General features: G+C 41.9%; 1 protein-coding gene across 2 annotated transcripts in view; it reads left to right on the top strand.

Moving 5' to 3' along the window:
• Positions 1-25,200, top strand: part of IGF2BP2 (insulin like growth factor 2 mRNA binding protein 2) — a 340,693-nt gene that overhangs the window by 197,171 nt on the left and 118,322 nt on the right. The gene's annotated exons all lie outside the window — the stretch shown is intronic.

Raw genomic sequence — 25,200 nt, 5'->3', positions numbered from 1 at the left:
AGTCTCAGCATTTATAAATAGTCATTTTCTCCTGTTATGGGCCCTGGAGTCCGGGAAACCCACCTGGAGAGCGGCACGAGACCGCAAGGCGGACTTGGAGCAAGACAAGGACCATCTTCCGTCTAGCTAGCCCCCTCCCCTGCAGGTTGAGCCCTTGGGTTCTTGAGGCCAGTAGGTCTCTGCAGATGCAGTATATCATAGTGGTGAGTCCACACAGGCAAGGCTTGGTCAAGGCAGGTTGGAGACTAGGCTTGGACAAGGCAGACAAGGCTGGGCAAGCTTGGTAGGCTGTACAAGGCAAGGCTAGATAATAAGCAGGACCTGGAACTAGACAAGACAAGGGTGAGACAAGGCAAGGACAGGTCTCTGGTACAGGCAGAACTGGAGACTGGAACAGTCAAGACAAGATCAAAAAGGCAGACTAGGGCAGGACTTAGATAAGGCAGACAAGGGAAACACCGAATAAAGAACACAGAAGCCCGAAGGCAGCAAGGCTAGGATCAGACAGAATAGGCCTGAAGGCCCCAAAGCAGGATACAAGAGAGGATAGGCCAAAGGCCTCCAGACAGAGAACAAGGCAAGATAGGCCCGAGTGCCTCAAGGCAAGGCAGAAGGCCTGTAGCCAACAAGACAAGACAAGAACAAGGGTCACATCATGGAGCCAGAAGTAACACAATGAAAAGACAAGGCTACTATGACAAAACAGGTTTACATAGGAATGGGACTTGGGTGTGGCAAGGGCAGTGAGGAGGAGCTTGACAAGACTAGTGATGATACATACCGAGGGCCTCTGCTTTTGGGGAGACATCATGAAGGTAGGATAAGGCTGTGTAGCAGACAAAATTCTAACATCTCCAGGATACTGCCTGCCACAGAGCAGCCTCACAGCTGCTTAGGATTGCCATTGATACATCCCCAGATTATAGGATATCCCCATAGCAAAAGCTATACCAAACATTACCACTTTTGAAAGACCAGCCTTCCTCCACTTCACTACTTCCCTGGTAGTCAGATCAGTAGTGATAGCAATTCAAGAGTAGGCACTCACTTCCAGTCTCTTCAACTGTTCCTCCTCCCCTCCTTTGTTTCCTGATTGCAAAGGAAATGCATACCGTGAGAGAAAAGCAGCTAAGGGGAGGGGGCACACATGCTCATTCTGCTCTTGCCTTGCTGGCCCATCATTACTCTGTCCCTACAACTGTATTTCAAGAAACTGAGATGATTCTGAAGGAGAGAAAGAGGAGTTTGAAAGAATCCTAGGAAAAAGGTGATAGAGAGACTCTGAAGGAAAAGGGGGAAATAGAAAGTCACCTCGGGAAATCAGGTGGGAGAGAGATAGAGAAGTATCTGAGAGGAGAAATGGTGAGGAATCCAAAGGCAGGGGAAGAAGTGTCTGGTAGGAGAGGAAAAGTTGGAGAGAAACTTGTATGTATACGAGGAGGAGATGGACAGGAATCCAGGAGCAGGGGGCAATGAAGAGAAGCCTGGTGAGAGAGGAGGAGTTGAAGAGGAACCTATAGGTGCAAGAGGAAGAGGTGGACAGGAATCTTGGTGGAGGAGGAAGATATGGAAAAAAAAATGTAAGGTGAGAAATGACAGTGAATTTAAAGGGAATGAAAAATGGAGAAATATACCTAAGGGAGAGGAGAGGCAAGAGAGAAAATCCTGGGGGTAGATACAAATGAGAGGTGAGAGATGGAAAGGAAAATAGAAGGAGCAGAAGGGAAAGCAAGATGGAGTGTGGTGAGTGAGCAGACATGAAGGTGAATGATGGTGGACCACACCAGCTGCATTTCCCTTTTCAAAAACCTAGATCTTCCTATGTATAATGTATGAAATTCAGTCAGACTTGGAAAATAGGGTAATTATGCATACTTTTCTTACTTAAACAGTACATAAGAAAATAAGATTTACCAAAGGTCCATCAAGCCTAGTATCTTGTTTCCAGCAGTGGCCAATACAAGTCACAAATACTTAGCAGGATCCCAAATAGTAAATAGATTCCATGCTGCCTATCCCAGGCATTAAGCAGTGGATTTCCCCAAGTTCACCTTAATATCTTATCGAATTTTCCTCAAGGAAGTTATTCAAAACTTTTTTAAACCCAGCTACAGTAACAGCTTTCACCACATCCTCTTGCATTGAATTCCAGAGCTTAATTTTGCATTGAGTAAAAAAAATATTCCTCCTGTTTGTTTAAATGTACAGTTTAGTAACTTCATTATATGCCCCCTAATCTTTGTAATTTTGAAAAAGTAAGTTTGCATTCACCTATTCCATTTTGCTCATTATTTTATAGACCTCTATCATATCTTCCCTCAGCTGAATCTTCTGCAAGCTGAAGAGCCTTAACCTCTTTAGCCTTTCCTCATAGAGGAATTGTTCCACCCCTTTTATCCTTTTGGATGCCCTTGTCTATACCTTTTTTTAATATCCTTTTTGAGATATGGTGACCAGAATTGCACACAATACTCAAGATGTGATTGCACCATGGAGCTATACAGAAACATTATGATGTTCTCTGTTTTATTCTCTATTCCTTTCCTAATAATTCCTAGCATTCTATTTGCTTTGCTTTGCGACTCCTGCCTTATACAAGCAGAGAATTTCAACAAATTATCTACGAAGACAGCTAGATCCTTTTCCTGAGTGGTGACTCCTAATATGGAACCTTGCATTGTGTAGCTATAATTTAGATTGATCTTCCCTAAGTGCATTCACTTTGCACATGTCCACATTAAATGTCATCTGCCATTTGCATGCCCACTCTTCCAGTCTTGCAAGGTCTTCATGAAATTTTTCATAATCTTCTTGTGATTTAGCAACTTTGAATAATTTTGTGTCATCTGTAAATTTGATCATGTCATTCTTTGTTCACATTTCTAGGTCATTTATAAATATTTTAAAACGCAATGGTCCGAGAGCAGATCCCTGGGTACACAACTGTTAAGTTTTCTTAGCTGAAAAAAATTACCATTTATCCCTATTCTCTGTTTTCTATCTTTTATTGTCATCATTATTATAATTAATTAATTAATTTATTTATTTATTAGATGCCTGGTCTAGGTGACTTACAAAGAAAGAAACATAAAAATAATAATGCATAAAAATCATCACAGAAATGTAAACCCGATATCACCTCCAATCAATGCTCTGTTAATTTTCCTGCCATTTTTCAAAAAGGAAAAAATCTCTCAATTATTAGAATAAACTCTGAAATACAATTTATCCACCAATGGGAAAAATTTTTGGGGAAGAAGAGGAAGGTTTCATACAATTTCATATCATCGCATCCAGCAATGTATGGCAATTTTTAATCATAAACTGACCTCCTCCAACCCGTAAGTATTTTTTTTAATATTTTTAAGCGTGATTAAATGTGATGAATAGTGACTTAAAACTTTTTCCTTGAAATTGTTTCCACCCACAATTGGGCTTTTTTAACTTCTTGAGGAAACACCAAACAATTCTCAATAACGCCGACACATAATTATTCTCATATATGATCTTATTGCAGGGAACTTCCCTGTAACTTATATGTATACTCTCAAGATTTAAAGTCCACGTCCATATCCTGACAAGGCCTCGTTTCGAATCACAGATTCTTCATCAGGGGACAGTATTTCTAATACGAAATTTTGAAAATGTTCGGCGTCTTCACCCACTCAAAAACGCCGACACATAATTATTCTCATATACGATCTTATTGCAGGGAACTTCCCTGTAACTTATCTGTATACTCTCAAGATTTAAAGTCCACGTCCATATCCCGACAAGGCCTCGTTTCGAATCACAGATTCTTCATCAGGGGACAGTACTTCTAATACAAGATTTTGAAAATGTTCGGCGTCTTCACCCACCCATTAAGGTGGGTGGGTGAAGTTTGGCGTCTTCACCCACCCATTAAGGTGGGTGGGTGGGTTCGGCGTCTTCACCCATTAAGGTGGGTGAAGACGCCGAACATTTTCAAAATCTCGTATTAGAAGTACTGTCCCCTGATGAAGAATCTGTGACTTGAAACGAGGCCTTGTCAGGATATGGACGTGGACTTTAAATCTTGAGAGTATACAGATAAGTTACAGGGAAGTTCCCTGCAATAAGATCTTATATGAGAATAATTATGTGTCGGCGTTATTGAGAATTGTTTGGTGTTTCCTGAAGCAGTTTAAAAAGCCCAATTGTGGGTGGAAACAATTTCAAGGAAAAAGTTTTAAGTTACTATTCATCACATTTAATCACGCTTAAAAATATAAAAAAAAATACTTACTGGTTGGAGGAGGTTGGTTTATGATTAAAAATTGCCATACATTGCTGGATGCGATGATATGAAATTGTATGAAACCTTCCTCTTCTTCCCCAAAAGTTTTTCCCGTTGGTGGATAAATTGTATTTCAGAGTTTATTCTAATAATTGAGAGATTTTTTCCTTTTTGAAAAATGGCAGGAAAATTAACAGAGCATTGATTGGAGGTGATATCGGGTTTACATTTCTATGATATTTATATCCCTCGTAAAAAATAGTTGGCGTTGTTTTGGTGGTTTCTTACATTAAAAATCATCACAGACATAGTAAAACTGTTTTAAAAATAAAATCATAAAACATGACTAAAAACATAAGAATGCTCTATAAAAATATAAACTTTCATCTAGGACTATAACAGCAGAACAATAATCGAAAATCATACTTCTCTATAAAAAGCATGCTGGAACAAGTAAGTCTTAAGCATAGACCCCAATTCACAATCGGACATTGCTTACTAGTCCATGACTTTTTAATTTCCTCAGAAATCTCTCATGAGAGACTTTGTCATATGCTTTCTGGAAATCCAGATATACTATATCAACTGGCTCACCTTTATCCACATGTTTATTTACACTTTAAAAAGTGTAGCAGATTGGTGAGGCAAGACTTCCTTTTGCTAAATTCATGTTGGCTTTGTCCCATTAAATTATGACTTTCAGTATGTTTAGTAATTTTGTTCTTTAGGCTGGTTTGTTTATTTATTTATTTATTTATTTATTTATTTATTTATTTAAATGTTTGTTTTTTTTATGCCGAAGTATAGCTGGATGCCTTCACTCCGGTTTACAGATATAACAACTTAGTACATTTTGTCAACAACTGATACAAACAGGGTATAACTGTGATCAAACCGGGTAATGATCAATAAATTGATTGAACTTATGTAAATTAAAGACAAACAACAACAACAACCTAGAGTGGGTTAATTTATATAATTTGAATTGTGTTATCATTGGATGGGGAAATATATTTTTAACGGAAAGAAGTGGATGTCAACATTCGATTTACCTATGAGGAAACTAATTTTAGAAGTCAGTGGATAATTATATACAGGTCGATCCAGTAACGTGCAGTTAAAGATTGCCCGTCTGTAACGTGCTGGGAGCGCACAATACAGACGAGTAAGGCCATCCAGCCATACAGTCTCCAGTTTCACGCGCCCTTAGCGCTTCCTAAAATAAACACCTAACCCTTTCCGCACCCAGCATGTAAATGAACGAAAAAGCTGTATAATGAAGGAATTAGCTATTCCCCTCCGATACTGTAACGGGCGCTGATATTATCTCCTTAGGAACGCGCTGTTTTGCCGCGGCCTTAACCTGTTAGTTTACCGCCTCCCCCTAGTAGGAGTTAGGACTGTGTAACAAATCCATCGACACCGCTTAAGATACTCAAACACAATAAAACAATAAGCCTGGCACCTTCCTTGATGTAGTACGTCCCGGATGCGCCCCCCCCCCCCCAGCGCGCCCGCCACTACCCCTTTCATCAGCTGCATCCACCCATTATGCCCCTCACGGGCATGTCCCGCTTCACAGAGCGCTCCCACTCAAATCCGTTCATGGGTATATACCCTTTCGCCCCCCTCACAGCGCCATGCTACCACTGCGACCCGGAGGAGGTGAGGCACAGCGGCGAAGACAGACGGGAGAGGAGAAAAACCAGAGCCGAGCAAAGCAAAAGTGTGCAGCAAGCCGGCGAAATAGACCTGCGAGCAGAGGCAATAGCAGCGGTTCGGTAAGCCTGGCACCCTCCTTGATGTAGTAAGTCCCGGATGCCCCCCCCCCAGCGCGCCTGCCACTACCCCTTTCATCAGCTGCATCAACTGCGACCCGGCAGTCCCGTGAGGCCTACAAAAAAAAAAATCCCCGGCTCCCGCGCCCCCGCACTGGCCCGCCGACTCTACCCCCCCCTCCCCCCTCTCCTCCCGATCGGGCAGATAGGCGGCGGCGACGAAAACCAAAGCAATTTTTTTTTTTTTCAAAAAGCGACATCACACATTGCATAAAATAATTTCTCCAGCCTTAAAGCGACTTACTTTTGGGATCTGTCAAGATCCCAAAAGTAAGTCGCAAAAGTAACTTACTTTTCTGAAGCCATCAGGAACATGATCTTAGCTCCTCCGGACGAAGACGAAGATGGCCGCCTGCACGGGGAAAGCGTGCAATTGGCCGCTGAAGACGTGACCTCACGTCTTCAGCGGCCAATTGCACGCTTTCCCCCGTGCAGGCGGCCATCTTCGTCTTGAGCTACGATCGTGATGGCTTCAGAAAAGTAAGTTACTTTTGCGACTTACTTGACAGATCCCAAAAGTAAGTCGCTTTAAGGCTGGAGAAATTATTTTATGCAATGTGTGATGTTGCTTTTTGAAAAAAAAAAATTGCTTTGGTTTTCGTCGCCGCCGCCTCCTTGCCCGATCGGGAGGAGGGGGGGGGGGTAGAGTCGGCGGGCCAGTGCGGGGGCGCGGGAGCCGGGGATTTTTTTTTTTTTTTGTAGGCCTCACGGGACTGCCGGGTCGCAGTGGATGCAGCTGATGAAAGGGGTAGTGGCGGGCGCGCTGGGGAGGGGGGGGCATCCGGGACGTACTACATCAAGGAGGGTGCCAGGCTTACCGAACCGCTGCTATTGCCTCTGCTCGCAGGTCTATTTCGCCGGCTTGCTGCATGCTTTCGCTTTGCTCGGCTCTGCTTTTTCTCCTCTCCCGTCTGTCTTCGCCGCTGTGCCTCACCTCCTCCCGGAGCAAGGCTGCTTTCACGCCCTGCTCCGGGAGGAGAGACACAGCAACGAAGCAACAAAGACTTTTCGTGTTTTTTTACACTTCCTGGTTCCTGTCATTCCAAATGACATTTGAAATGACAGGTACCGTCGCACCCTGGTTACTGTATAGGCGCTGTATTAAGCGCCTATACAGTAAAATGGGTTACGCGGCCATAACCCTTCCCTACCGCTTTAAAGCCGCGGCATGCATTTGCATGCGATTAGAGGAGAGTATCGGGGAGTTAGTGAAGAGAACTGTGGGTGCGGGGAGGAAGGGTGCGCCTGACACTGCCGCACTGTTTCTACCGCGGCCTTACTGGATCGACCTGATAGTATCATTCTTGTCAGTGAACAGTCAAGCTTAAACGTTCTATGTAATAGTCTTGGGATTGTTCATGCATAACCGAAATTGGTTATGTGTTAGATAAATTATGTGTAGCTAACCGATACCGTCTTTGAAAGTTTGACTGAATATCCATGTTTTGAGCTCTTTTTTAAATGATTTGATGTTGCTTTATGAGCTCAGGTAGTCTGGTAGTGAGTTCCATAATTTCGGTCCTGCAATGGAAATGGCTCTGTTTCTTGTGGTGGATAGCTTAGCTAAAGGAAGTGATGGTATGACTAGATGTAATTTACTTGCGGTTCTTGTCGTGCGTTGTGATCTGTGTATCTGTATGATGTTATTGAGTGCAGTGTTATCTGCTTTGTACATTGTGTTGTGTAAGATTGTCAGTATTTTGAATTCAATTCTTTTTTCTACCGGTAGCCAGTGTAGACTGTTGAGTACAGGGGTGATGTGGTCTGATTTTTTTTTTGCCGGATAGGACTCTAGCTGCAGCATTCTGTAGTAATTGAAGTGGTTTTAAGGCTGTTTTTGGGAGTCCTATCAAGAGTGAGTTGCAGTAGTCGAGGCTGGTGAAAATAAGAGATTGTAAGACGGTTCTGAATTCTTGGTGGTGAAGCAGCGGCTTTAGATGTTTAAGTATTTGGAGTTAATGAAAGCCTTCTTTTGTTTTTGTTGCGATGTGTTTTTTGTAGTTTACTTCATTGTCAATCCATATGCCGAGGTCTTTTACATTGTCCTTGAGTTGGATACAGATGTTGTCTATTTGTAAGGAAGGGTTGGTTTTTGAACCTGAGTTTTTTCCTTCTATCAGAATGCATTCTGTTTTGTTCATGTTGAGGCATAGCTTTAGGTGGTTTAGCATGCTTCTAATTGAATCAAGGTGAGAGGCTGCTAGTATCAGTGCATCTTCGATGGTGGAGGTTATTGGTATGAGGAGTTGTATATTGTCGGCGTACATATAGTATATTACACCTAGACTTGAGTTGGCAGAGTGGGAGTAGGTAAATATTAAAGAGTGTGGCTGAGAGAGCAGACCCTTGAGGCACTCCTGTTTCAAGGGGGATGGCTTCAGATGAGTTGTTGTTGATGGTGACTTTGAAATATCTGTCTTTTAGGAAGGATGTGAACCAGTCTAGGGTTTTGCCTGAGAGACCTATGTTTGCTAGTCTTGATATTAGGCTTTTGTGGTCTACTGTGTCGAATGTGGCGGAAAGGTCAAGTAAGATTAGTAAATGGCTTAGGCCTGGATTTATCAAAATGCGGTAAATACCACATGTGATAGCAAAAGGGGCATGTTTTATGCTAATATAGCATTTATCGCAATTTGCGCTAATTACCTGTGCGAAGAGATAAGTTAGCGCAAATTGCGATACCATTTTTAGATTCTGTGATAAGTGCCGACCTGTTGTATTTCCTGCATTCAACCACTGGGAGACCATTGTTAATGGGGAGAGAGGCCACGGTTCTGTTCGTAGGTGTCACGTAGAATGTCAAAGTGGCCCCTAACCCCCTACACTCTTACCTAATCTCCACCTCGAGTTACTAGGTGGGCCTACCATAGGGATACAAATACCTACCTATGGGCCATGTCATTATGGCCAGTCTCTCTCTCTCCAAGGCTCTGGACCTGTCAATTCACCTGAAATAGGACTTACGGAAGACATCGCAAACCTTACTGCACGGTCACGATAGCTATCGCACAGCCTAACACAATCCAAAGAGGTGTAATTAAAATCAGCATTATGGCTGTGCGATAGCTCTTCGCAGACAGGCTAACCCAGCCCACTCTCCGCCCCTAACTCCTCCTATTTTCTGAATTTGCTTCGCACCATACGATATGGTGCGATCACATGCGTTAAACACGTTTTCGCATGCGTTAAGGGCCTATCGCATGCGTTAACGGGGCTTTTTGCATGCGATAAACCCTTAACGCATGCGAAAACGCCTTATCGCATTTTGATAAATGACCCCCTTAGTTTGTTATCGAAACCTCTTAGAATATTGTTTGATAAGTTGAATAGTAGGGTTTTGGTGCTGAGGTTTTTCCTAAAACCGTGTTGGGTGGGATGTAAGATTTTGTTGTTTTCGAGGTGTTCATTGAGCTGTATCAGGGCCGCTTTCTCTGTCAGTTTTGCAAGAAGGGGTAGGTTTGAGATTGGGCGGTAGTTGTTCAAGTCGTCTGGATCTAGATTCTTCCTCTTTATTATTGGTTTGATTGTTGCGGTTTTTAATTTGACTGGTAGCCCGCCTTCTTCAAGAGATTTATTTATAATTGCTGCTAAGGTTGGAGCTATGGTATGAGCAATTTCCTTTAGCTCTCGTGTTGGGATTATGTCTAGATCATGGCGTGCTGGGTTTATTTTTCTTGACGTTTTTGTGACGCGTGAGTACGGTCCGTTGTGTGAAAGTGTTTTTCGCTGCTTTGAAGGCTTTGATTATAAGCTACATAAGGAGATTTACGGTGAGACTCTACTTAAATTTAGATTGAAAGTGGTATATACAGGTCATATCCTGTGATTTTGCAATATGTCCCTGAGGAAGCCCAGTCTTGGGTGAAACAAGGATCCGTTGTTGAACTAGATATGCGGATGATGGAAGAAAAGGACAGTTTCGTCTTTGTGCGTCAATTGAGAAGCAGTGAAGATTTATAAAACTAACGTTGGGAGTACATAGTACCCTGATTAAAATATTGGAAACTATGAAAAAAAGTGTTCCTATATTATAAAAGTTTTTGAGGCATTTGTGCACTTTAAGGTAAAAAATTGTATAAGTTATATTGTGTCATCAGTGTGTTGGTTTTTAAGGTATGAATGATGGAGTGATTGTTTCTGGCTGATTTTAATTGTGTAATTGTTTACATGTTGAATAATAAATAATATTGCACATCAATTGTACATGTTATATATTTCTCTATGTGAATGTATAGGGTTTATTTTTCTTAGCATTTTTTCTGTTTCAGTGGTTGAGATTGGTTCGAAGTTAGACCATGGTATTATATTTGTTGTGGATATTTGGACTTCTGTGATCGAGGATTTGTTGATGGTATCAGTTATTTTGCTTATTTTGTTCTTGAAAAACATGGCAAGGTCTTGGCTTAAATTTTTGGATTTAGTTGTGGGGGAGTTGTTTTCAGAAATGAGGTTGTTTACGATGTTGTATAGAGATTTGGAGTTATTGGTAGAGTTTTTGATCTTTTGACTATAGTAGTCACGTTTAGTGTTCAGAATCATTTTTTTTTATAAGTGGCGAGTTGCGTGCGGTATCTTTGCAGTGTCATGGGACATTTGTATTTTTGCCAATCCTTTTCTATTTTCCCGAGGTTGGATTTCATTATTCTTAGTTGTGAGTTGAACCATGGGTTGTGTTTTTCTCTGTTTTTCTTTAGCTTTTTTAATTCCTCAGGGTTTATATTTGCAGTTTCTTCTGTAAGTTGGAACCAGGATTGAGTGGCTTTGTTTATATTGGAGAGGTCTAGATTTGCTAGTTGTTTTCCGAGTTCTTGTTGGAGAATGTTGGTTTGGAAGGGTGGTCTGTATTTGAAGGATAGTGATTCATTTGTTTTTGCCGTGTTGTTGATGTTTGCTTGTGTCTTGCATTGTAGGAGGTAGTGATTGGACCAAGGGACTGGTCTGTATGATATTGATGTGTCTGAGAAATAGTGATTTGTGAAGATCAGGTCCAGTATGTGTCCCGCTATATGTGTGGTGTTGTTCACTTGTTGGTTTAGGTTTAGACTTGATAGCATGTCGAGCATGGTTTGGCAGTTTTGCGATCTGGGGCTTGTGTCTGTGTGAAGATTGAAGTCGCCAAGTATAATTGTCGGTTTTTTCATACTGATGTTTCTACCTTTTTGCCCAGCACTGATGTTAGCTTCACTGGTCTATAGTTTCCTGGATCTCATTTGGAACCTTTTTTAAAAATTGTCATTAGGAGCACAACTTTGACACTGTTCCAGCCATTCCAGCAGGTGGCAGCATGGACACCCGGGTTTGGGGCCTTCCAGGAGCCCTCAAAAGCAAGCGCCTAGCGGCATCCCGGTGAGCACAACTTCGCTACTCCAGCCATTCCAACCAGGCAGCAGCATGGACACATGGGTTTGGGGCCTTCCAGGAGCCCTCAAAAGCAGGCAGCCAGTGGCATCCTGGTGAGCACAACTTCGATGCTGCTCCGGCCATTCCAACCAGCTGGTAGCATGGACACCCGGGTTTAGGGCCTTCCAGGAGCCCTCAAAATCAGGTGGCCAGTGGCGCACCAAAGCCGTTTGCCATAGGGGCGCACCCCTTCTCTCATTTTTTCTGGGGGTTTTTTTCTTTACTATTATGGGCAAAAAGAGGAAGGGGAAGACCAGGATTCCTACCACCGTATCTCCTCTAGTGAGTAGTCCTCTGGATACACATTTTCCTCATATTAATACCTTTTCTGAAAGATTTGTTGATGTTTCTGCGGAGGCCTCACTAAGTTCCAGAGCACCTACCCTTACTCTTCCCCCTTTGATGACTTCTCTTAGAGGGAACATGGAAAATTTATTTATTTAATTCTTTTCTATACCGATGTTCATGATGCATGTCGTATCACATCGGTTTATATCGAACAAGGGTATATTAATTAACTTAATCATAGTCGTAGCTAGGAAGGTACTGGTAGAGTTAAGAGAAGAGGTACGTTACAATGAAACGAGGGTTACTAGAACTTGGAGGAAGGAAGAAGGTAAGGGGTGAAAGGAACAATTGAGTAGTAGTATATATCTAATAACAGATGTAAGAGGAACAGATAAATGATATTGGTTATAACAATAATATACTTATAAAAATATACAATATGAATTACTGGATGTTACATTACTTATTAATAAGTTAAGGATAGGCTTGTTTGAACAGCCAAGACTTAAGCTTTTTCTCCCTGAGTAGAAGTAACTCTAGGGGATTTGGAGCTTAATCCTTCTAGAGACTTGTGTTCCGTTAATGAAAGTAATATTTTTCAAATGTTTTTACCAACACATAAAGAGTCTGAGACCGGAGTCTCTCCTCCTGAGTTTGTTACCCCACTGGAGACAGACTTCGGCGCTGCAGTTCCCATTCCTGCATCAGTTGCTTTAACTGCAGTTCCTGGTATTACTGGTGTTGAAGAAAGTTTTTCTGAGACTAATGAAGTTACACTTAAAGACATATGGAATGTGGTAACCCCTATTCAATAATCATTAGCCCCCACTGTAGGGCAACTGTCTGCTTTTTCTGCTGGAGCTTCTGCTATGTTATCTAATTTGGACCCTAAAGTGAATGAAGTAACTGCAAATTTGATGTCTATCTCTGAACCTGTTAATCCATTGCAGTCAACTATGGTTGCTAATTTGAAAGATTGATGACACATAATAAGTTAGAAATGTTGGAGAATAATTTGACAGCTAAAAACTCATTTGATATCTGCTAAGGAACTGTTTAAAAAATATATATATACATGAGGGAGAATTTACAAATGTTACCTGATAAGGAAATAACCCTGTCTAGATGTTTCTATGTTCCAGACTTTAAAAAGAAGGTTAGAGAAGAAGGTAGCACTGATCTTTTAACTTCTTTTGACAGTGCTAATATAACTGCATTTCTTCAAGATTCATCAGAAAATATTCCTACTAAGGCAACTCTGATAATTACTTTAATATCTGAATAGGATAAAGATCTGATCCTTGGACAGTATTTCAAATTTAAAAATGCTGTCTTCTGTGGACATGTTGTCCAAATTTTTCCTGATGTATTTCAGGAGAGACAGTTCCACAGGAAAGCTTTTTTTACAACTAAAAACACGTGTTACTACTTTGGGTGGTTCTTACTTTTTAAAATTTCCTTGTAAATATATTGTTACTTTATCTGCAAATCAGTATATTTTACAAATCCATTGCATTTAGAGACCTTTATTGCTGACAAGTCTGATAAAGTACAGGGAGAAAGTTAATTGGGGTATATTCAATATTTGAAGAGACGGCTGAGGGGGGATATGATAGAGGTCTTTAAGATCATGAGAGGTCTTAAATGAGTAGATGTGACTCGGTTATTTACACTTTTGGATAATAGAAGGACTAGGGGGCACTCCATGAAGTTAGCAAGTAGCACATTTAAGACTAATAGGGCGATTACGTTGCTTATACCATAAGGCATTGAATCTGGTTTTGTTTTTTAAGCTATGACCAATGAGAGGTAAGATACAGAGCTGTATATAAACAGACAATACAGAAACCAGTCTAAGAAGAATTTTAACAAAATTAAAAAATACAAAAAAAGTTTTCAGAATTAACAATTTAAAAAAGAGAGGTTTTTTATGACCCATGATGGCAACTACTTGTTTCAATAAAATCTGATGGCACAAGTTCAGTCAGTACCAGTGCTGAGGACTTTTCCTCTCTGATACAAAGTATTAATGTTAAAGATCAATAGTAATTAAACATTAGCCACTATTCATTGTTGCACCAGCCAGTTTTTTGCACATTTTAAATAAGATACTGGTGTTTCCCTTTGTTTTGAGTTAATAAATTGCAAGAGGACCTTGTGAGACTGGAAAACTGGGCATCCAGATGGCAGATGAAATTTAATGTGCATAAGTGCAAGGTGATGCATATAGGGAAAAATAACCCATTCTATAGTTATACGGTGTTGGGTTCCATATTAGGAGCTAGCACCCAAGAAAGAGATCTAGGAGTCATAGTGGATAACACATTGAAATCGTCGGTTCAGTGTGCTGTGGCAGTCAAAAAAGCAAATAGAATGTTGGGAATTATTAGAAAGGAAGTGGTGAATAAAACGGAAAATGTCATAATGCCTCTGTATCGCTCCATGGTGAGACCGCACCTTGAATACTGTGTACAATTCTGGTCGCCGCATCTCAAAAAAGATTTAGTTGCAATGGAGAAGGTACAGAGAAGGGCAACCAAAATGATAAAGTGGATGGAACAGCTCCCCTATGAGGAAAGACTAAAGAGGTTAGGACTTTTCAGCTTGGAGAAGAGACTCCTGAGGGGGGATATGATAGCGGTGTTTAAAATCATGAGAGGTCTAGAACGGGTAAATGTGAATCAGTTATTTACTCTTCCGGATAATAGAAGGACTAGGGGGCACTCCATGAAGTTAGCATGGGGCACATTTAAAACTAATCGGAGAAAGTTCTTTTTCACTCAATGCACAATTAAACTCTGGAATTTGTTGCCAGAGGATGTGGTTAGTGAAGTTAATGTAGCTGGGTTTAAAAAAGGTTTGGATAAGTTCTTGGAGGAGAAGTCCATTATCTGCTATTAATTAAGTTGACTTAGAAAATAGCCACTGCTATTACTAGCATCAGTAGCATGGGATATACTTAGATTTTAGGTACTTGCCAGGTACTGTTAGCCTGGATTGGCCATTGTTGGAAACAGGATGCTGGGCTTGATGAACCCTTGGTCTGATCCAGTATGGCATGTTCTTATGCCATTCCTGCCTGGATAGAACAGCAGCAGTGTTAGTGGTAGAATATCTGCATCTTGCTGTGATGAAGGAGAGGGAGGGAAATGCAACCAGGACAGTGGGACCCCAGGAAGCTGTGACACACCTGCCAGTGCTTAACGATACACTGGTGTGTCACAACATACTGGTTGAGAATTGCTGCACTAGAAGATTCAGATCTTCTGTGACCAGTTGCACCCCTCCTTGGGAGACCAGTGAAGGATTGGGTCAAATAGAAATTTTGTTCGGGCAGATAAAATCCATACTAATGAAATTGCCTACTGCCCTGGAGTTGATAAAGGCAAAGATCTTCGCAATGGCCAACACAAGGACATTGAGACTGAGAGACGCTGGATCTCACAGTTTAGGGACACCTCAACAAGGTCCAAATGAATCTGCTGCTGTGAGGCCGAAGACGAACACTGACCAGACGTGGATTTACGTGGGCAATTCCTGATCAAACATCCAAGGTCAGCACAATAGAGACAAAGCTCCAGCCACTTCCTACAATCTTTCTCCACTTGGGAAAGGTGAGTTCTAATAGAGCCCATTTCCATAGGGTCCTTGAGAAGCAGACACAACACAACATTTTTCACCCAAATTAATTTATATGGAGGAAAAAGAATTTAGAAAAAATAATTGCCATAGCTCAGCCAAGCTCTGAGAGACATATCAAACACTCCAATCATAGGTCAAAAAAACTCCATATATAGTCTATTTATCATTCCATACCTAAAGAAGTTTTTCAACTTTTTCTAAAATTCAAAACTTGTTATAGTCCATACAGAAAAGTGACTTATCTTGCTTCTGCAGCTGAGATGGTATTGCAAATTTACTGCAGCTGATGTTGGCCAGTATTTCACACTAGGCTGCTTCAGGGCAAGCTGCAGTATGATGTAAAAAAAATTTAACACCCTCACAATGCCCTTCTACAAAAAATTAATAAAGCAACTACTTATACATAAGCACTTTTTTTGTAAAACACAACATTTCCAACAGTGAGATATGGAATCGCTGTTCTCAGTACATTTTCATTCAAAGACGCATACACATGCACAGAGAAACAGGTGATGTTTAAAGGACCTTTGACCTATCGAATCCTCTTTTTCCACAAAGAAACAAACCAATCAGAACATTTCTCTAGCATTCACATCCAACACAACTACAATAAATACAATTTTCTCAACCCTTGATAACACTTCACATACACAGAGGGCACAGCTAATTCTTAAAGGACTTTCAACCATTAGAATCCTTTCTCACAACAGAAAAACTAATCAGAACAATCCTCTAGCATTCACACCAAACTAAACTGCAATAGGATACAGTGATTTCTTTCCTTGAAATCAGTACACATGCACAATGAAATAATTCTAATATTCACATCAATTATAACAGCAATAGATACAATTCTCACTTCCCTTAATAACAGTTCACATGCACTAAAGAACAGCTGATGATGAAGGGACTTGTAACCAATAGAATCCTTTTTCACAACAAAAAAACAAACCAATCAGAATAATCCTCTAACATTCACACCAAACAGAGCTGCAAGGCATATAAGGGTAGATTTTAAAAGGTAAGCACGTTATCCGGCGCGCACACATGTACGCCCGATTTTATGACATGCACGTGCATGTTATAAAATCGGGGGTCGGCGCGCACAAGAGGGAGCACAATTGTGCACCTTGTATACGCCGAGCCACGCTGCCTTCCCCGTTCCCTCCCAGGCTGCTCCGAAATCCCTCCTTTCTACCCCTTCGCCTGACTTTTCCCCACTTAGCCCTACTCTAACACCACCCCCCCCCCCCCCCCGACCTCTGTCTTACCTTTTACGATGGTTGGCAGCCCGCCAGCACGCAATCCTCTGACACAGCGGCAATGGCCACTCTGTCGAAGGCCTCTGGCCCCGCCCTGCCCCGCCCCTCCCCTTTAGTAATGCCCCGGGACTTACACGCATCCCGGGGCTTTACGTGCGTCGCCGGGCCTTTTTAAAATAGGCCCGGCGCACGTAACTACCCCCCCTACGCATGTAGGGTTTTTTAAATCCAGCCCATTATACTTTCTTCCCTAGTTATCAGTTCCCATGCACAGAAAAACAACTGCTGTTCTAAGGAATTCTGACCAATAAGATCCTGTCTTACCAAAGAAAGACAAACCAATCAATACAGTCCACATGCATAGTCTTCACACAAAGCTGCAATAGGCACAATTCCCTCTTCCCTTAATATCAGTACGCACTCAATAAGAGAGTTCAAACCCATGGGTTCCAGACTTTCCAGATATTATATTTCTGTTCCAACTGAGTAAGCTGCTTATCCCTATCACCACCTCATTGATCCCGAAACATTTTATTGCTGAGAAAGCATGTTTCTGAAACAATCAGTGCTTCCAGCCTCTTGTTCTTTAAGCAGTTCTTATATTGAAAAATACGTGAACATAGAGGTATGTGGTCTTCCCCACATAAAGCTTGGAACAGGAACAAGCCAAAACATAGATCATGTGGTCTGTTTTACACGCAGTAAAATGTTTTAATAAATATTTGCACTGATCCACTGGATTAGTAAATTCTTTCAATTAAACTGTAATTGTGCAAATAGAACATTTGCCACACCTAAAATGACCCTGCACCAATTCTCGAATTAAAGCTTGATCTTGTACAGGAGCTGGTAGGTAAGCAGGAGAAATGAGATTTCTCAAATTTTTGGACCTAGTATATGCAAATCAGATTTATTTGTCAATAAAACATGGATGTAGATCCAAAATTGGTTAATATTTCCTAATGATCTTAATGATAAAAGGAGAAGCATGTGAAAACCGGATGACACAATTCAAAAATTCTTCTCATGCCTTCTACAGTCACAGGATCTTTAAGAAGTAGAGCATTATGATCAGAGTTCAAAGCTCTCTAATGATTTTTAATACAACTTACTGAATAACAATGTTTTAGCAAATCTTTTGAAAAGGATTTGGAATGACGTTTATAATCCCGAGCATCTGTACAATTGTGACGTATTCTCAAAAATTGGGAATAAAATTCATTTTCTTCAAGGTGTGATGGATGAAAATTGGAGAAGTGCAAAAAAGAATTATTTTCTGTGTCCATTCTAAATAAAATAACAAAATGTCCATCCAAACTTTTTCCAACTTGTAAATCCAAGAATGAAATGGTACTGCAAACATATTGCATGGTGAACTCTACATGGGGTTCACATGAATTCAGCCAATGATGAAACAACTTGAGCTCTTGAACCGAGCTCTTGAACCTAGCTTCCCCACACCATTGATGTACCCCTTCCATAATGTGATGTACTTCTCAAAAGGAGAATGGTCAATCCACATTCTTTCAAAAACACTTCTTTTTTTGAAACACTTCATTTAAACATTTTCAACAGATATAACGGATAGTTCCTAAGCAATCAGCAGTACAATATGCTCTGGCTTTCCATCAGACAGTAGTAAAATATATACAACACCCGGTACGACAGTACATAGGAAACATTAATGGTTACAATATATGACCCTTCTGCTGTTCACAGTACTCCAGGTATGGCCCCCATATTCTCAAAATTTGAGTGAACATTCTTTTGATCATAATGCAGATGCTCTATGTCTGCAAGATCCTTATTTTGGGCCCACCAGTAATCCATATTTGGATTAGTTTTCCAGAATTTAGTGATTGCAAATTGGGCAGCTAACAACAACTGCCCAGCCAACATTCTGCTCTTTAGCGGAATTGAAGAACCAATCCATCTAACCACAAGCCCTAGACTCAGCCTAATTAAAACAAGATATCCCAAAATATCAGCCATAGCCTGGGCAACAAGTTGGCTAATGAAGTAGCAAATGTTGATTCCATTGCTGTACCCAAAATTTGTTGGTAATAAACCCCATCAGAGATGAAGAAATTCCCAGTTAAAGCCAATTTTGCCAGCTGAATGAGAAATCTGGTGGATACAGAATGTGGACAAACTCGGGACAATATACTTCTCAAGACTTCAGTAGCTTCATCCTGAGATATACAAGTGTAAAGAGAATTTAAATCAAATGTTATCAATAAAATGTGTACAGTCTTCCTACAGTCTTCCTAAAACTGGTCCAAGATATTTTAAAAAATGAGTAGTATGAATGAAGAGATGTGAAAAACTAAAGGCTTTAAAAAATACTACACATATATAAATAATCTTTCCAAAACAGAATTATTGGAAGAAATAATGGGTTGGCCTGGAGGTTTGGTCAAGCTTTTATGTATTTTGGGTATTGTATAAATTATGGGAACCTGAGGATTTGAACCTGAGGATTCTACAGATTTTTGGCGTACTATATATAAATATAACTCACTTTTGATATACCAATGAAAAAGCATGCAGTAAATAGATAAATAATAAGGCAGTGAATGTACTTACTAGTGTTCCTGATGTATGTATATACAGTAAATATAGAAAAACAGGAGCACCTTAGGGATTGGCTCAAAATAAAAAATCTGTTTATTAATTTTTCACAATTATATAAAATAAAACAATACAATTTATGAAAGGATTGGCTAGCACCATATGTTGAAAAAAGGAGAAGTCCAAAAATGTCTTTATGTAGAAATGTTGGTGATACAAAGCCTTTATATAAATCCTGTGGGGGCAGGGATCTGCTCCAAACTGTAGGAGAAACTGATGTTTGAAAATAAATGCAGCACAAATGTTGCTTAAGGAAGCTGTTCCATTATAAACCCATGTAAAATCAACTGTTCACTGTGGAGGTTATCATAATAAAGCAGAAATCTGAAGTATGTAGAGTATTCATACATAGATGTGCACTGAAAGTTCACAGCTGAATGTACCCCTTTCGCCAATGCTGGCTTCCTCGGGGGGGAATAGTGTCATTAACACTGTATAACATTTCATCTCATTTCATAAAAGATAGGAAACAGAGGGTAGGACTAAATGGTCAGTTTTCCAAATGGAGAAAGATCATTAGTGGAGTGCCCCAGAGGTCTGTACTAGGAACTGTGCTATTTAGCAAATTCATAAATTATCTGGAAAGGGGAACAGTAAGGCCTGGATTTTCGCCGTCAGCGATGTCTTCGCAGCGTCCGCCCCGGTGCCGCCCTGACTGCTCCCCTTCTGGTGCGGACGCTGCCCAGAACCCGCCCCGATCTAGGTATCGCACATGAAAAGGGACTTTTTGAGTGCGTTACCTTTGGAAAAAGACCCCCTAAGTGATGTGTCAGATTTGCAGATGAAACAAAATTGTTTTCAGTCATTAGAATAGCAGTAGATTGTGAGGAACTGCAGAAGGATTCTTTGAGACTAGGACACTGGGCATCTAAATGGCAGATGCAATTTAATGTGGACATACGCAAACTAATGTATATAAGAAAAAATAATCCCAACTACAGGTACACAATGCTGGGTTTATTTTATTTCATTTTTAATTTTATTAAAACTTAATAAAGCATGTTATCCAAGTGGCAGTACAATAAAAATACACTCATAAATTCAACATATAAATCAAAATAATCAAATTATACCTAATAAAATAAACATAAATAATTAAAACTACTTCATATTATAACCAAGTATCACTGCATAATTGAGTAAATATTGTCAAATGCCTTACTGAAAAACCGAGCCTTTACTGCTTTTCTAAATTTTAAGTAATCAGAGATAGAGCAGCTATCAAAAGGCAATGAGTTCCAAAGAGATAGTGCGTGATAGGAGAATGACATTTCTCTGGTAGATTCTAAGGGGCAGATATTATAAATCTGCGCACACGCGTACTTTTGTTCGCGCACCAGGCGCAAACGAGTACACAGGATTTCAACAGATACGTGCGTATCCATTAAAATCCAGGGTCGGGGCGCAGCCTGCCTCCGTTCCTTCCGAGTCCGCTCCGAAATCGGAGCGGCCTCAGAGGGAACTTTCCTTCGCCCTCCCCCACCTTCCCCTACCTCGCCCCCCCCCCCCCCCCACCTCTATCACGAAAGTTACGTCTGCTCGAAGCAGGCGTAACTTTGCGTGTGCCGGGCCGGCTGCCGCGCTCCATGTTCCGGTCCGGAGGCCGCGGCCACGCCCCCGGAACGCCCATGGGCCGAAACCACGCCCCGCGGTGCCGCCTCCTGTTGATGCGCTGAACGCGCCACGCCCCCTCGACACGCCCCCCGAAAACGCGCGGATTGCGACACGCCCCCGAAACGCCCTCCCCAGGAAAGCCCCGGGACTTCCGCTCGTCCCAGGGCTTTGCATGTGCCGGAAGCCAGTACAACATAGGCTTGGCACGCGCAGGGAATGTTTGGGCCAGGTTTTCGGGGGGTACGCATACCCCTTTGAAAATCTGGCCCCATGTGAATTACTGTTGGTAGTGACATGTAGAGAAGCCTTGCTTGGGAAGAGCGCAGGTTAATTAATTTAAGGAACTAACAATTTAGATAGATATTGTGGAAAATCTGAAGGTAAAGCATGGAAAGTAATACATAAAAATTTGAATCTGATCCTATAAGTAACTGGTAGCCAGTACAATTCTTTAAGAACATGGGTAAATGATCATATTTTTAGAGACCCAATATTAATCTAGCCTCTGTATTTCTTAATAGCTGAAGATGCTTCACTTGTACATCAGAGATACCAAGGAGAATTACAGTAATCCAATTTTGAGATTATAAAATCATGCACCAGAAATTTCAGATCTTTTGCTTCTAACAATGGACCAAATTTCCAAATATATCTCAAAGAAATGAAATTTGACATAGAGAGGGTAGAGTCCAAATGTACACCTAAATAAGTCATCATTGGCTTAAGGGAGATAGGAATACCTAACATCATAGGAACTACTACTTGTACAGTAGATCTAACACTGAACCAGACCTCCTCCAATTTAGAGGGGTCACCACCTAGAGAAAGAACCTCGGAGTAGTTATGGATACCTTGAAATCTTCTGCTCAGTGTGTGGCAGTGATCAAAAAGTCAAATAGAATGCTAGGAATTATTTGGAGGGGAATAGAGAATAAAACTGAGAATATCATAAAACTACAGCTTTTGAATATCGGTGGCCATTTTCATTACTGGCAGATGGCCGGTTATGAAAACTGAGGCCACATTTACCGGCGTCGGTCTTCATAACTCGGCGGTCTGCCAAGTTATTTTATTTTATTTTTTTTACTTTAAGAAGTACAGAAAAGCAGTTTTTTCTGCTTTTCTGTACTTCTTTTAAATGCGCTCAGCTATTAACGCCTGCTCCAGGCAGGCGTTAATAGCTGAGCGATAAATGTGCGTCTGAGACGCACATTTATCTTTTTGCATTTGGAGTGAATGAGTAATAGCCTCATTCACATGCCTTTGCATGTGATGAGCGCTATCGCATTCACTCCGCGTCAGACGAGTGTTAAATAGGCGCTAATCCCCCTATTACATTAGGGGGTGGATTAGCACCTATTTAACCCGTGTCCGACAGCAGGTTAAACGATGCGCTCAGCTGAGCGCACTGTATTGCATCGGCTCCTCTGGGTCCACTTGTTCTCCCTGGGCCCTAGCTTCTTATCCCCTTAGAAGAAAACACCCTCAGAAAAGAACTCCCATCCTCTCTGTGGCTTAAAATGGACCAGGCTAAATGATGGGCATAAAAGGTCTGCTGCAGACAGGCCTGAGGGGATGGAGAATGTCATCTCTTTGGGTGAAAGAAGTACCTTCTGTGCCCTGGCCTTGGGTACCACCTGGAAGAGGAGGCTGGATCTGGAGTGAATGTGGAGAGCTGCTGGAACATTGCATACTGATCCCTGTCTGTGTGATGCATATTTGACCCAATCCTATGCATGACATGTCAGGAAGACTTACAGCCAGGTGAATCTGTGTGCCCCATGCCTACAGCTGAGACTCTAAATGTTGTTTTGAAAACATTGAAGATCGAATGAAGCATGTGTGTTACACACTCCAGCGCTTTGTCCACCAGTGACTGGAGGGAGTCTTACGGCTTTTGAGGAAGCTGCTACACCACCCCTTATGCCCACTTCAGAATGTCCCACATATACTAGCCTATAAAGAGCTTGTAGGATACTATGCAGGAAATGAGCATAGCACCTTGAAAAACCTCTCTCCCAATGGTATCCATGTCTTTAGAATCCCTCCTCTGGGGCACAAAGAAGTGGGTCCTAAAGTGCCTGGCCCTTTTGAGAGCAGATTTGACTACCACAGACTGGTGGGACAGCTGCCACATGTTGAATTTGGGAACCTTCTGGACAAGATACACCACATCCACCTTACTATTGATGGGAACCATAGAGATGGGGATCTCTCACAACCTCATCTGAATCTCCTGAAGGAACTCATGAACTGGGCCTACCATGATCTCTTTAGGGGGCTCCATGAACTGGAGGATGTTCAGCAACTTGATTCTGGACTCCTCCTCTGACTGTAAAGTAAATGGAATTGTGTCTTCCATTTTCTTACAAAACTTGCAAAGGAGATCCATAGACATCTCCTCATCAGAGGCATCTGCAGAATCATAGCTATACCCCTATGTTCTAGTCTACCAGTGAGGGTTCTTTTGTTGATCTGTCCTCAGCCAACAGGTGTTGGACCAGTGCAGCTAGCTATTTGGACCTGGACCCCAAGAAACTTCGACTTTGGCTTGGGGGGGGGGGGGGGTTTCTTTGAGGAACCAGAGATCAGCAGTGGGCCATCAGCCATTGACCTAATGCCTATCTGGGCAATAGTGATGGAATGGCACTGGTGCCAGCATCGGCGCTGATGCATTGCCGGCGAGCACCTGGAAGAAATCAGGCAGTGGCGCAAGGATCAACAGTGCATGTCTTGGTGCCCCTGATGCCCTGGCACTGAGGTTCTGAAGCACCTTTTCAAGGCCTGCTGGATCTTTTTATTCAACTCCTCCTTGCAAATTGCCGATGTCAACAATGACTGGGAGGAAGAAGGAGTGACCACATTTTCTTCAGAACCAAGAGGTGGATCAGTGGCAGACACCAGGACCAATGGAGATTGTTGCAAATCCCTAGCATGTCTATAAGATGAGCTGTCCTCCCTGCAGAACTGCTTAGGAAGACTCTCGGCATGCACTGGACCTTTCCCACTCCCAGCATTGTACATTGATGGAGGCTGATGCTTCTTCAGCTTTCTTCGATGCTTGGCATGAAATTTCCTTGATGCCGGAGTTGAAAAGGTATAACCTGACACCTTCTTTGAACGGGAAGAGTCGGACAAGTGCCTGTCTCTGGTTCCCTATTGGCCAATAGCATCAAGGGAACCAGTGTTCCCCTGAAGTTAATGACATTCCTTACGTGAATACAGCTTTGAGGTCCATCGATATCTATGTCACCGATGCTGATGGATCGGTCTTCCAGTGCCCAAATAGTCTATTCATAAGTAACAAGTCCATCAACCTTTTTGGGTCATGGCCACACACTTGCAACACCCATTGACATCATACAATGTCCCCAATCAAAGGATATAGCTATCAAGTGGTCCATGATAGAAATGGCCTTTTTGCATCAGGGGCATTGCCGGAACCACTAGACATGTTGAACCAAAATAAAAGGGACACAAAATTGAACACAATTGCAGTAGTGGGTTGATGGCTGGCCGGCAATGAAGGGCCCCTTCACTGCAGAGGGGCTCAATAGTGAAAAAAAAACTGTTGAAAAATATTACCTAGTAAAAACTACAAGGAAAAAGAAAGCAGAACCCCACGATGGACGATCTTGTGGTTGGGAAGAGAAATTTTTTTAAAAAGACCCAGAAATAGGAGAAGAGGCAACACACCTCCACCGAGGGACTACGGAGCTACCACCCAAGAAAGAGATCTAGGCGTCATAGTGGATAACACATTGAAATCATTGATTCAGTGTGCTGCGGCAGTCTAAATAAAAAGCAAACAGAATGTTGGAAATTATTAGAAAGGTGTTGTTTCCGTCGGTTCCCAACGCCCTCTCTCCGCCCTCTTGGCGCCTCCCTCTTCACCCGCGGGAAGATTGGCTGCCGCGGCGTTTCTCTGCCGAGGTCCTCCGACGTCCCCAGCCCGACTCCACGCTGCTGACCGTCATGTTTCCTGGAGGCCTAGGGCAAGCATGCAGTGCTTGCTCCGACTGAAGTACCAGCGATGGCGAGAACCTCGGGGGGGTCCCCCAAAGATGTCACCCGCGACGGATATTTAAGGTCTTAGAATTTGCTAACACATCGAGTTAGCAAGGAATGACAACTGTCTCGCTTTGACTTTCCAAGCTACTCTGCCTCCTCGGGCTAACCAGGTGTACCCGCTCCTTGGGGGCCTCGTTCTCTCTCTTACTTTGTAGATTGCAGTCTGGAACCGGTACTCGCTCCTCAAGGACCCTTG

The sequence above is a fragment of the Rhinatrema bivittatum genome, chromosome 6, assembly GCF_901001135.1.
Source record: "Rhinatrema bivittatum chromosome 6, aRhiBiv1.1, whole genome shotgun sequence".
Taxonomy (NCBI): Eukaryota; Metazoa; Chordata; class Amphibia; order Gymnophiona; family Rhinatrematidae; genus Rhinatrema; species Rhinatrema bivittatum.
The sequence above is the reverse complement of the archived record's forward strand: the minus strand, read 5'-3'. Positions and strand labels throughout refer to the sequence as shown.